Source organism: Dryobates pubescens, chromosome Z (assembly GCF_014839835.1).
Source record: "Dryobates pubescens isolate bDryPub1 chromosome Z, bDryPub1.pri, whole genome shotgun sequence".
NCBI classification, from domain to species: domain Eukaryota; kingdom Metazoa; phylum Chordata; class Aves; order Piciformes; family Picidae; genus Dryobates; species Dryobates pubescens.
Window position 1 is genome coordinate 76,893,653 of NC_071657.1, and position 12,009 is coordinate 76,905,661.

General features: G+C 44.2%; 1 protein-coding gene across 1 annotated transcript in view; it reads right to left on the reverse strand.

The window, feature by feature from the left end:
* KIAA0825 (KIAA0825 ortholog) overlaps nucleotides 1–12,009 on the reverse strand; it is a 347,912-nt gene that overhangs the window by 55,326 nt on the left and 280,577 nt on the right. The gene's annotated exons all lie outside the window — the stretch shown is intronic.

A 12,009-nucleotide genomic window follows, 5' to 3' on the forward strand; every position in this document is an offset into this window, starting at 1 on the left:
CTATAGATACAGGTTATTACTTGTTACAACTTCCACCACCCCCCCCCCCAAATCTGTTATTCAAACTCACTCGTGACTTACCAAGCATGGTGCCAAACAGAAGGCACATCTTCCTATGTTAGCAGCATTCCTTCTCAGCTACTTAAAATGATCTTTATGTTTCTCCTACGCTAATTAGCCCAGATCCTGATTCCAAGTGGTGGGTGTGGGAGATAAGGGAATCACCATCATTTATCAAAGGTTGCAACTAACACTCTGAGATTATTTGTCTTGCTCCTTGTAGCAGAAAGTTTTAAAAAATAAATTAAAAAAAAGGATAGTGTTTTGTGGAATAAATAAGGAATAAATAATGGACTCTCCAATTTGAACCTTAGGCTAGGAATGAATTACTCAAGAAAGCTGTGTTCAATAGAGTGCACAGTGTCCAAAAATGTCTGGAGCTTTTTCATGTCATGAAGCATGTTCAGTTATTGCTTGTTATTATTTCAGACAATAGGGTAATGCTAGGGATTCTGCCCATTTTGCTGTATTCCTATTTCATTTCTCTGCTGAAACAGGCAGAGAAATTAAACAGGTAAAATAATGTGCACCACTGAGGTGTCTCTTTTGGTATCTGCTGTAGCTTTTATTTCACCTGTAGAAAAGGTGAAGCTGTGGCTTTTAAACCACTATGCCCTTCTGGCTGTTTCAGCAACACCAGAATAAGATCCTCAGGTTTGTGAAGCTATTTTAAAATGCATTTTGGACCACCACAACCAAAACTGCCATGGGTGCATCAAATACAGTGATGCAAGCCTCTAGAAAGCTGCTGGAATTTATGTTTCTGACTGAGTCACTCTGCATGTTCAGAATGCTTGTCATTTTAGTTTAGAGAGAGAAATCAAATGAGGCAGAAAGGAAAAGCCTCTAGTTTTACAAAGGAAATACAACAATCTAGACAAGTGCTACAATTTCTATGACTTTTTAATCAATAGAAGCAGTGTACCTGTGTCTTGATAATACCACTTGCAGCACTCTTTTGTATTTGCTGCTACTGAATTACTTCATTTGGGGGAGGGGGCGGGAGGGAAAGAAGGTCCTTAAAATTATCTGGAAGCTTGGCTGATTCCAGGACTAACCTGCAAGTTGTGAACCCTTTAGCCATATTCCACTTAAGGCATTTAATTGATGCAAAAGCCCACAAGTGATGATATAAAGGATAATTTACGCTTGCAATGCACTTTCTCTTCTTTTTTTTTTTTTTTTTTGGGTCCAATTAATAGATTGCCTCTGTGTGTGCTGCATCTTTTGCATGACAAAAGAGCAGAATATTAAACTGCCATTCATAATGAAAATGCACTTTGCAAATTAAAAGTGCCGAAACAGAAATTTTTCACCCTGTTTAGGAAATAAACAGTCCTTAACCAATTAAACTCCATTGTAATAATTCCTATGATTTATGGCGAGTTGTTTAACTTTCAAAACTCGGCTAACCCATATTAAGGTCACAATCCATCATGTCTTGCTTGGAAAGCCAGCAAATAATGGCTGTTGTATTAGCTGCTTTTGATGATAGTATGAAAGAAGTATTAGCACTTGTCAACAAAACTGCTTACAACATAACATTAGCATGCATGGGCTGCTGTACCTATTTATTATTCTGGCAGCTTCACACATATTGTTACAAGCTTATAAAACATTTTGTCGGGTGGAAACCGAATGTACACTGTTTGGTTTCCTGATAGACTGGCAGCATAAATGTCTGGGCTGACTTAGTTTAGTTTAAGTGTAAATAGAGACACAAATTCTTCAACCTGTTCTCTTATTGATACTGAAAAGTGCTGAATTATTCAGCATCCAGCTCTTCTGTTTGTGTCTATCACAGTTATCAATTACCCATCAGTCTCCTTGTCAAAACAGAATGGATTAATCTGGCTGAAAACAAGACAAATAAGTGGATACTATAACAGGGGTGCGGGGTTGCCAAACTGTCAAAGGGAAATCCAGGCAGTGACATTCGCCGTCAAAAGTCAGATATCTGGCTTAAGTGAGCAAATGATTCCCCTTTACGAGCCAAGAATGCACTTAGCTTACCCTAAAGTAAATTAATCTGCCTCCTTTGCCTGCTAATGCATTATCAACGCTGATTGTCACAGCAATTTTGCACTTGCTGCTCACAGGCCTTTGTGGCCCAGTGCTTTCTCTGTAAGCTGATGCTCAAATACACACAGAATATTGCTTTACCTTACACATTAGGAAAACACTTACTTGAACACACGATCTTCTGAGCCTGGCTACTTGTGCTGGTTTGATCTGTTCTCGATAAGAGATCAAGCAAGTGTTTTGACTCACACAACTTCTGCTAAGTGTAAGCCTTTGTTTGTGGCATAGGGCATGGACCCTGATTGGTGTCTCTGGGAGGAGAGAGAGACTTGACACCACGGATAGCTTGTAGGGCAGGATCCACTTCATTGTAGGAATACATGGCTTTTATACCCTTAAACAGCCATAGGGACGCAGGAAAAGCTGCCCCAGTACTTTCCCACAACCCAAGTTTCCTCCCAAGCTTAAACTTTGAAATCTTGCTTGAGGAACTCTTGAGGTCCATCTATTACTGCACAGAGATGCGTGTGATTTCAGTTCTAATTTAAGGCTCTTCTTGGTGATGCCCAGCAACAGGACAAGGGGCAATGGGTAGAACTTGAGACACAGGAACTTCCATGGAAACATGAAGGAAAATGTTTTCCTTGTGAGGGTGACAGAGCCCTGGAACAGGCTGCCCAAGGGGTCTGTGGAGTCTCCCTCTCTGGAGATATTCAAGACCCACATGGATGTATTCTTATGTGATCTGCTCTAGGTGATCCTGCTCTGGCAGGGAGGTTGCACTGGATGAGCTTTTGAGGTCCCTTCCAGTCCCTGACAGTCTGTGATTCTGTGACAAAACATTTTTAATACAGCACCCAACCTGGGACAAAGGTTTGGCACCTTTTGGGTTGTGTCTTGGATTCCTATCAGAGGTTTCTGGTTTGTTCACTTCCATTTTTTTCTTGCTCTGGTCCTCCTCTCAGAAATTACTCTTCTAAACTATTTTAGCTAATTACCATTCATGCCTGGAGCTTTGCAATCATGGCTGCACACATCAAGAATTTAGTGTAAGCCAAATGTTTACATTCTATACCACAGTGAAAGCTTTTGGTGTGGAGAAGAGGAGGCTGAGGGGAGTCCTCATTGCTCTCTACAGCTCCCTGAAAGGAGGTTGGAGTGAGGTGGGGCTTGATCTCTTCTCCATAGTCTCAGGTGATAGAAGGAGAGGAAATGGCCTGAAATTGTGCCAGGGGAGGCTTAAGGTTGGCCACAAGGAACAATTTCTGTGCTGCAAGAGTGGCCAGGCACTGGAACAGGCTGCCCAGGGAGGTGGTGGAGTCACCATCCGTGGAGGTGTTTAAGAAATCTGTGCCCATGGGACCTGGGGATGTGGTTTAATGGCCATGGTGGTCTTAGGTTGAAGGTTGGACTCAGTGAGCTTGTAGGTCTCTTCCAACTGTAACAATACTATAATTCTAGAATTCTATGATTCTGGTCTTTTTTTTTTTTTTTTTTTTGCACTTTTTTTGATACTTAGATGCATAGATGTACAGAAGGGTTTAGAATGGAAGGGACTTCATCCAGTTCCAACCCTCATGCCATGGGCAGGGACACCTCCCACTAGCCCAGGTTGATCAAGACCTCATCCAACATGGCCTTGAACACTTCCAGAGAGGGGACATCCACAGCCTCCCTGGGCAACCTGTGCCAGTGTCTCCCTACCCTCACCATCAATAATTTCTTCCTTATCTCCAGTCTCAATCTGCCCTTGTCAAGCTTAAAGCCATTGCTCCTTGTCCTGGCACTACAAGCCCTTGTGAAAATCCCTTCCTGGCTTTTATTTTTCTTTTTTATTTTTTTTCCTGATGGAAAAACCTGGTTGTACTCCAGAAGCCAAGCCATCCCATTCTTTATTCTCTAATTGCTTTTCTCTGCAGGCTCCTTCATGATGGTGAACAGCTCTGGGCAAGCACCTGGGCAGAAAGCTCACTTGCTGTTGCCTACGCTGAAAGAAAACAACAGCCACTTACCTACTGCCTTATTTCAATTCCTACACAGATATGTATCTTTAAGTATCATGTCCTTGACTCTAAAATGCAGGTTAAAAGTTGCCATCAGGAGGGCTGGAGCACCTCTGCTATGAGGAGAGGCGCAGGGTACTGGGGTTGTTCAGCCTGGAGAAGAGAAGGATCCAGGGAGACCTAATAGCAGCCTGCCAGTACCTGAACTGGGCTACAAGAAGGATGGAGAAAGACTGTTTGCAAAGGCCTGCAGGGACAGGTCAAGAGGCAATGGCTTCAAACTAGAGAAGGGCAGATTTATACTGGATGTTAGGAGGAAGTTCTTCACTACGAGGGTGGTGGAATACTGGAACAGGTTGCCCAAGGAGGTGGTTGAGTCCCTTTCCCGGGAGGTATTCAAGGTGAGCCTCAATGAGGCCCTAGGCAACCTGCTGTAGTTGAGGATGTCCCTGCTGATGGCAGGGAGGTCAGACTGGATGACATTTGGAGATCTCTTCCAGCCTGAACTGTTCTATGGTTATTTCCCACTATGTACAAAATAATACCAAGAAATAATATCAAGTCTGTTATACAGATTCCCCCTTAAAGTCAAAGCATAGTACTCTGTTTGCAAAAATATAACCAACTAACCAACCAAATCCCAAGCCAAACCAACACAAACCCCACGAAGCAGAAATTAGCGAGGGTATTTTGCAATCATTTCCCAACCTGCTTGGCCCAGAGCTGCACTCTCTGAATATTTACCAAAATGACAGCACGTGTTTTCAGTAAAGCAATGGAATTTACCTGTTATATGTTAATCATAGGATCAGAGAACCATAGAATAGTTTGGGTTGGAAAAGTCCCACCCAGGATCATTGAGTCCATCCAGCAACCCACCACCACCATGGCCACTAAACCATGTCCCCAAGTGCCATGACCACACCTTTCTTGAACACCTCCAGGCATGAGGATTCCACCACCTCCCTGGACATCCTGCTCCAATCCCTGACTATTCCTGCAGCAAAGAAACTGTTCCTCATGGCCAAGCTAAGCCTGCCCTGTCACAATTTCAGCCCTTTTCCTCTCCTTCTATCACCTGATACGAGGGACAAGAGCCCAACCCCAGCTCCCTGCAACCTCCTGTCAGGGAGCTGTAGAGAGCAATGAAGTCTTCCCTCAGACTCTTCTCCTCCAGACTCCCTCAGCTGCTCTTACCCAGCCCCCTTCTCCACACCCTTCCCCAGCTTTGTTGCCCTTCTCTGGACCTGCTCCAGCCCCTCAGTGTCCTTCTTGGGGTGAGGGACACTGAATTGAACCTAGTACTGAGGCTGTGGCCTCAGAAGTGCCCAGCAGATTCACTTCCCTGCTTAATCTTTGATTTTATCTTTTTTTCACTTGCATGAAGCCTGAGCAGTACACAGGTGGCTGTGTTAACCACTTGATATTAACCATCAGGATTTACTGACAGACATTTAACAGTCAAGAAAAGATTGCACTGGATCTGCTAGTTACAGAAGTTATTCAGACTGTATAATTCAGCATTGCTAGACATCTGCTCAGTTCTTTGACTTTTAATAACTCTAAGACTGCACTGTCAGAATTGATAAAGAATATATAGATATTCTAATATTTCCTGCTCTTCTTTCAGAGAGATGCTCATTGTGATCTGTGAATTTTTCCTGTGAAATTAGTGTCAGGTCCATGTCTGATTTCACTCTCTTGATCAGCTCTAAGTGAAACAGTGTGAAGAGATCTCAGACATCTCTCAGAAAGACCGTGCCAGTCCCAACTAGGAAATGATAGAAACCCACCCTTGACTTAATTCTTGACAAAACCATTCTGTTCTCTGGCAAATTAAGGAATTTTTTATTATTATTATATATATATATATATTTTCTTTTTTTACCTTTCCCAGTGACTGGTGAGAGCAACTATTATTATTATAAAAGATACAAAAAAATTTAAACAGAAGAAATCGGTTGCTTCATGTCAAAGGTTTTAAAAAACTAGTGACAGAAATCAATCATTACAATGGGAGGAAAATTGCAGCAGAAACACTGCTTCTCCACTTTGGATGTGTCAGAGAATAATTTAATTTTAAAATGAGTTTCTCTGACTTGAGTTTGAGAGCCAGAATATTTATTTGTTTGCATAAAAAGTTATTAATTATGACTGCTAAGACCATTCTGAGTGTTTGAAAAGGGCTTTTTGATTTTTTTTATTTTCCCCACTCAATGTCCACTGGGTTTGCAGGAAAAAAGCAGGTAAAAGTTTTGTTACTGCCATCTAAGAAAACTGGAAGAAGAACAACAATGCTGGCACTATCAATCCATTGAAACCAAGATTTAACCTTCTTTTAAGGTAAAATTCCACTAGTCAACAGCATTCCTATAACTTAGAATAATAGAGTCATGGAATGGGTTGGAAGGAACCTTAAAGATCATCTAGTTACAACCCCCTGCCATGGGCAGGGACACCTCCCACTAGCCCAGGTTGCTCAAGGCTTCATCCAACCTGGCTTTGAACACAGCCAGGCTTGAAGACTCCACATCTTCTCTGGGCAACTTGTTCCAGTGCCTCACCACTCTCCTACGGGGAGGATTTCTTCCTAAAACGGTCTCCTATGGTAAACATCTTTCAGTTCTAATCTCAACTTTTGATCCCCAAAGAAACACACCGTCCTGATGTGGACAAGAGTGACATCTTCAGATAAAGCAGGCTGCTCACAACCTTGTCCAACGTGACCTGGAATGTTTCCAGGGATAGGGCATCCACCAGCCTCCTGGGAAGCCTGAGCCTGCGTCTCATCACCCTCCTCATCAAAATTCCTTCTTAATCAAAAGGTCACTACAATGGCAGGGACTTCATAGAATTGTCAGAGTTGGAAGGAACCTCAAGGATTAGCCAGTTCCAACCCCCCATGCCATGGGCAGGGACACCTCACACGAGATCAGGTTGCTCACAGTCACATCCATCCTGGCCTTAAAAACCTCCAGGAATGAGGCTTCCACCACCTCCCTGGGCAACCTGTTCCATTGTCTCACCACCCACACAGTGAGGAACTTCTTCCTAATATCCAATCTGAATCTCCCCATTTCTAGTTTTGCTCCATCCTGCCCCCCCCGTCCTATCACTACCTGACACCTAAAAGTCCCTCCCCAGCTTTCTTGTAGCTCCCTTCAGGTACTGGAAGACCACAATAAATTCTCCTCAGAACCTTCTCTTCTCCAAACTGAACAACCCCAACTCTCTCAGTCTGTCCTCACAGGAGAGGAGCTCCAGCCTTCTGATCATCCTCATGGCCCTTCTCTGTACACCTTCCAGCATGTTCCAGCACTTGTGGATAACAAGTGGCAGTCAATGTCTTAGCATCCAAGCTGGGGATGAAGAGACCTAACAAAGCTGCAGAATGCTATGGCCTGGCTGAACCTCAATACCTACAGGAAAATATGTAAGAGGTAAATACATATCAGAACAGAGGATGGTAGATTGTCATGCTTTAATAAAGCACATCTCTCTTGGTGGTTTCTTCCACAGAGTGTCAAAATGTAAGGTAAGTTAAAAAAAACCACACTTCATATTGTCCACAAAAATTAAAATGAACTACCTAGCATGCACATTTATCAAGTAGCATTTGGGAACATCAAACTTTCTATTTAGATACTCCCAAAATAATATTTTGACAGTTTAAGTATGATTATGCACAAATAAAGAGCATTTCTGCTGTTTATCATAAGGTTTCAGAGGAATTTTCTGAGCATCAAAGATGAGGTAATCCCAAACCTCCCTCAAAAGACTGGGATGCTGATAAAGAACATTTGCAGAATTCCCAGACAGTTTTATCATGATATTTTTAAAAACTAAGCAAAATTCAATTCTGCAACAAGGGCAAATGTAGAATCCTGCTCCTGAGGAGGAACCACCACCTGCAGCAGTACAGGTGAGGGGTGGCCTGCTGGGTAGCACTTACATGGAGAAGGACCTGGCAGTGCTGGGGCAGAACAAGTTCACCATGAGCCAATAATGTGCCTTTGTGGCCAAGAAGGCCAATGGGTTCCTGGTGTTAATCAAAGAGAGTGTGGCCAGCAGGTCATGGTTGGTTGTCCTCCCCCTCTACCATACTCTTCTCAGCCAACATCTGGAGTCCAGTTCTGGGCTCCACAGTTCAAGAGAGACAGGGAACTATTGGAGAGAGTCCAATAGAGGCTCTAAAGATGCTGAGGAGCCTGGAGTATCTCTGTGAGGAGGAAAGGCTGAGAGCCCTGGGGCTGTCAAGCCTGGAGAAGAGCAGCTGCAGATCAATGCTCAGCAAGAGCTAAAGGTTCTGCTGAGGGCAAGAGGCTGGGGCTAGACTCCTGTCAGTGGTGCCCAGGGACAGGATAGTGTGCACAAAGTAGAAGTCAGGAGGATCCATCTGAACATAAGGAGAAAATTCTTTGGTCTGAGGGTGCTGGAGCCCTGGAACGGGCTGCCCAGAGAGGTTGTGGAGTTTCCTTCTCTGGACACATTCCAAATCCCCCTGGCCATTGCAATCCTGGGCAAGCTGCTGTGGGTGCCCTGCTTTAGCAGGTGGGTTAGACTGGATGAACTCCAGAGGTCCCTTCCAACCCCTACCATGCTGGGATTCTGGGATTCCTTCCATTGCTTTAAGTTTTAGCTAAGAATTAGCCTCTCCAAAGAAGTAAATTAATTATGTATAAAGTAGCAGCATTAATGTTAAAAAAATAATCATCTAAAATCCGGAGAGTTCTCAAACTGAAAGATATCACAATGCAGAGACATTTTTGCTGTAGCTTGATATTATTACTATTTCTTTTACAGACCTATCAGAAGGTTAAGAAGCTGTTGGATTTAGTCAGTGTAGTATCTTCTCTTCTTACTAACCTGCTTGCTTCAATATGGCAGAATATGTCCTGTTTAAATCATGGTACCAAGCAGAGTCAGTATCAAATATTTGGTGCTTATAGACTCACAAAGCCAGAAGACATTTTAATTACTTGATCTTTTATTATTTTCCTTTTTTTAGCATTTTCCAGTGATGTAATTTGTTAATTTGAGTGAATTCTCTGAATTCTCTAGGAAAATATGAGTGAGTTAAAGGAAACAAAAAATAAACTGCCATGAATTGGTACCTTTGAATTTTGTTTTATCATCACTTAATCTGTGCACTTCTGCCAAATGTGCAGGAAGGTGATTTCCTTTCTGAATCATTCATGAAGAGAGGACAAGGGTGGGAACTCCTTCAATAAGTAGAGCTCATGCTGATTTTCACCCTAAAAGCACTGATCCCTCCTTCTTCAAAGCTTGTATAGAAAGAAAATCCCAATTCCCAATCATGGTGGCCTAAAGAGTCTCTTGTCAGACCTTCAGCATGTAATAATAATAATAATAATAATAATAATAATAATAATAATAATAATAATAATAATAATAATAATAAACAACCAGGTTGGAAGAGACCTTCAAGATCATCATGTCCAACCCCTCAACCAATGCAACCCACCTAAACAACTAAACCATGGCACCAAGCACCCCATCAAGTCTCCTCCTGAACACCTCCAGTGATGGTGACTCCACCACCTCCCCAGGCAGCCCATTCCAATGGGCAATCACTCTCTCTGTATAGAACTTCTTCCTAACATCCAACCTAAACCTCCCCTGGCACAGCCTGAGACTGTGTCCTCTTGTTCTGGTACTGGCTGCCTGGGAGAAGAGACCAACATCCGTCTGTCTACAACTTCCCTTCAGGTAGTTGTAGAGAGCAATAAGGTCTCCCCTGAGTCTTCTCCTCTCCAGGCTAAGCAACCCCAGCTCCCTCAGTCTCTCCTCATTGGGCTTGTGTTCCAAACCCCTTCCCAACTTTATTGCCCTTCTCTGGACTCGTTCCAGCAAGTCAACCTCCTTCCTAAACTGAGGGGCCCAGAACTGGACACAGTACTCGAGGTGTGGCCTAACCAATGCAGTGTACAGGGGCAGAATGACCTCCCTGCTCCTGCTGGCCACACTGTTCCTGATGCAGGCCAGGATGCCACTGGCCCTCTTGGCCACCTGGGCACACTGCTGGCTCATTTTCAGCCTACCATCGACCAGCACCCCCAGGTCCCTCTCTGCCTGGCTGCTCTCCAGCCACTCTGACCCCAGTCTGTAGCTCTGCATGGGGTTGCTGTGGCCAATGTGCAGAACCCGGCACTTGGATGTGTTCAATCTCATGCCCTTGGACTCTGCCCATCTGTCCAGCCTGGCAAGGTCCCTCTGCAGAGCCTTTCTACCCTAACGAAAACAAGATCCTGTATAAGAAACTAACATTCACAACTGCAGTAGTACTGAAAGGCATTGCCTTTGTTTTAAGGAGTGAGACAGATGCTCTTCACCCCTTCCCAAAGGAGTAAAGAAAAGGCTCAACACCAGAACTGAAAGAAGTAAAAGTTTAAATGGAAGTATTATTCATAACTACATACAACAGTACCAAAACATACCCCAAAAGTAGAAAAAACACCCAACAATTCATATTCAGCCCAGGTTTCCAGTCTAGGCTTCTCCAAAAAACCCTCACTAGACCATCATCTTCCCAAAACCTTCCCTCCAAACCAGGTCAAAACCACAGGACTCAAATGCCCCCCTCATGACTCTCTACCCACCCCCCCAAAAGTGACCCAGCTGAAAATTCAGCTTGCAAGCTCCAGACCACTCAAGGCTCCACTCTCCCACAAACCCAAGAGAGAATCATAGAATCATAGAGCGGTTCAGGCTGGAAGTGACCTCCAAAGGTCATCCAGACTGACCTCCCCACAGTCAGCAGGGACATCCCCAACCAGATCAGGCTGCCCAGGGCCTCATTAAGGCTCACTTTGAATATCTCCAGGGAAGGACACTCAACCATCTCACTGGCAACCTGTTGCAGTACTCCACCACCCTCATAGTGAAGAACTTCTTCATATCCAATCTAAATCTGCTCTTCTCCAGCTTGAAGCCATTGCCCCTCATCCCGTTCCTGCAGACCTTTGCAGATGGTCTCTCTCCATCCTTGTAGTCCCCTTCAGGTACTGGCAGGCTGCTATTAGGTCTCCCTGGATCCTTCTCTTCTCCAGGATGAACAATCCCAGTACCCTCAGCCTGTCCTCATAGCAGAGCTAGTCCAACCCCCTGATCATTTTTGTGGCACTCCTCTGGACCGCCTCCATCAGGTCCATGTCCTTCCTATATTGAGGGCTCCAGACCTGTACTTGGTACTCTCGGTGAGGTCTCACCAGAGCAGAGCATAGTGGCAGAATCACCTCTCTGGCTCTGCTGGCAATGATGCTTTGGATGCAGCCCAGGATGTGATTTGCCGTCTGTGCTGCATGCTCACACTGCCTGCTCATGTCCAGCTTGTCACCCATCAGCACCCCTGAATCTTTTTTCCACCAGGCTGCTTTCTATCACCTCATCCCCTGGTCTGTATTGATAGCAAGAATTGTTCCAGCCCAGGTGCAGAACCCTGCACTTGCACTTGTGGAACCTCAGGAGGTTTGCCTGGGCCACCTCTGCAACTTGTCCAGGTCCCAACATAACATAGCTTGGTGTCATCTGCAAGATGAGGGAGCCCATGTAGAGAAGGGAGCAGGGAGAGGAGAAGGGCTGGACAGTCTGTGCTGTTCATTTATAAAGAGGAGGTGCAGGCATGCTGGGAATGAAATAACAAAAGATCACACTTTCCTCTCCACACCTGGACCTGTCTAGCCTCTGGAGGTCTGCAGCCTCTGGTTTAAGAGACTCCATCTTCTTAAACCTATAACACATGTCAACTGAAAATCACTTTGTGAAGACCAAATTCACTAAGGGATCACTTTCATCTCAAGTCAACAAATGCTTTGAGGAAATGGTGGTAAGAAAAATCCTCTTTCAGGCCTGAAGGAAAAAAAAAAAAAAAAAAAAGAAAGTCTGCTTAGAGAAAGAAAACAAA